Source organism: Bos indicus x Bos taurus, unplaced genomic scaffold (assembly GCF_003369695.1).
Source record: "Bos indicus x Bos taurus breed Angus x Brahman F1 hybrid unplaced genomic scaffold, Bos_hybrid_MaternalHap_v2.0 SuperScaffold_100126, whole genome shotgun sequence".
In the NCBI taxonomy this organism is placed as follows: Eukaryota; Metazoa; Chordata; class Mammalia; order Artiodactyla; family Bovidae; genus Bos; species Bos indicus x Bos taurus.
Genome location: NW_020867066.1, coordinates 594375 through 596896, shown reverse-complemented (window position 1 = coordinate 596896; position 2522 = coordinate 594375).

Genomic DNA, 2522 nt, shown 5'->3' with positions numbered 1-2522 from the left:
AATCATTCCAGAGGCAGCAGGGATAAAATATTTGTGTAGACCGAGTGTCAATGTGACCCAACAATTTATTCCTGCTCTGCCTCAAAGGACTTTGGGGCCTGATGACATCACCCAGCTTCCAGACTTCAGTGTCCTCATCTTTAAAACCAGGTCTGGGAATCATTGCCGCACAGATTTGTTGTGAAGATGTATCTGGGCTTCCCAAGTGGTGCTAGTGGTACAGGACCTGCCTGCCAATGCAGGAGACAGAAGACATGCAGGTTCAATCCCTGGGTCAGGAAGATCTGCTGGACGAGGGCACGGCAACTCACTCCAGTATTCTTGACTGGAAATCCCTTGGACAGAGGAGCCTCGTGGGCCACAGTCCATGGGGTCACAAAGAGTCTGACACGACTGAAGTGACTTAGCACACACAACTGGGTGAGATAAGGTTTGTGCCCATGTCTGGTTCTTGGGAATGCTCAGTCATCAGGAACTGTTATTATTCTTAATGATTGGGTTACTGGCCTTTGAATATTATTTCTGCTTAAGTAAAAAAGGTAATACTTTCTGGAATGACTTTACTCTTTAATTTTTCTTATGTGTTCATGGTGCTTGGTGATTTTCTTTATATTTTACTGTTACAGTATAAGTAACTTGTTTATATACATATAAATAGTAGAGCAAAGAAACAAAAATCAAAAAAACAAAATAGGAATTTGGGGTAAAGGAATGTATCTAACGTTGTATCTAATGTTTCCATCAAAAGCAAGAAGAGAGAATAACACTGTTTTGTACTTTGATTTCATGTTCCCTCCTAGCAGCTTCTTTCCTGACCACAACCTTGTACACATTGTTACTTACCAGTTCTCCACCAAGACCTCTGGCCGTTTTTCTCAGCCCTCCCCACATTCTTGGCTATTTTCTTTTCTTCTCCTTGAGGATCTCCTTGAGGATACAAAAAATCTATCTCTCGTTTCTACTACCTCTGTGCTTATTACAGTCCCTGACAAGTTACACGAGTACTGATAAGAATTCCTAATATTTTTGAAATCATTAACATATTTTAACCCCTTATCCTACCATTTCCTGCTTAATCCTCACAATTCTGTTGTTATCTTACCTGACAGATTTAAAAACTGAGGCCCGGGGGCTTGTCCCACTTATCAAGTAAGGAGCAGAGCCAGGAGTCAGATTTGTGTGTGTTCTGATATTTTTTCACAGTGTTTCAATTGTACAGCAAATAGTAGTGTGTATTTATTAAGCACAGATTTTTAATTTATCCTCCTTTTGGTAACAATTAGTTTGTTTTCTATATTTTTAATCTGTTTCTGTGTTGTAAATAAGTTCATTCTATCATTTTTTCAATTTTTTTAAGATTCACATATAAGTGATCTCATATGATATTTGTCTTTCTCTGCTTCACTTATGTCACTTAGTCTCATAATCTCTAGGTTCATCCATGTTGCTGCAAATGGCAATATTCATTCTTTTTATGACTGAATAATATTCCTCTATGTGTGTGTGTGTGTGTACATCATATCTTTATCCATTCATCTGTCCGTGGACATATCTTGGCTATGTAAGTAGAACAGTTGTGAAAACTGTGGTGCATGTATCCTTTTGAATTAGGGTTTTTTAGGTTTTCCAGATATTTGCTGAGGAGGGGAATTGCTGGGATTACCCAGTAACTCTTTTCAGTTTCTTAGGAATTTCCATATTTGTTTTCCATAACAGCTGCACCGATTTACATTTCCACCAACAGTGTAGGAGGGTCCTCTTTCCTCCACACCCTCCCAGCATTTATCATTTGTAGATGTTAAACAATGGTCATTCTAACCAGTGTGAGGTGATACTTCATTGTAGTTTTGATCTACATTTCTCTAATAATTAGTGACTATAAAGAAAACTGAGTGCAGAAGAATTGATGCTTTTGAACTGTGGTGTTCAAGAATACTCTTAAGAGTCCTTTGGCTGCAAGGAGATCAAACCAGTCAATCCTAAAGGAAATCAGTCCTGAATATTCATTGGAAGGACTGATACTGAAGCTGAAGTTCTAATACTTTGGCCTCCTGATATGAAGAACTGACTCCTTAGAAAAGACCCTGATGCTGGGAAAAATTGAAGGCGGGAGGAAAAGGGGACATCAGAGGATGAGATGGTTGGATGGTATAACCAACTTGCTGGACATGAGTTTGAGCAAGCTTGGAGTTGGTGATGGACAGGGAAGCCTGGTGTGCTGCAGTTCATGGGGTTGCAAAGAGTTGGACATGACTGAGCAACTGAACTGAATAATTAGCGATGTTGAGTATCTTTTCATGGGTCTGTTGACCATCTGTATGTCTTTGGAGAAATGTCTATTTAGGTTTTCTTCACATTTTTTGATTAGGTTGTTTGTTTCTTTGATATTGAGCTGTATAAGCCATTGTTTATACAGATATTGACTGTATTTATATAGACTAGAAACAAAGTATCAGAAAGAAAATTTAAGGAAAACAATCCCATTGGACATCACATAAAAAAAAAAAAAAAAAAAAAAAAAA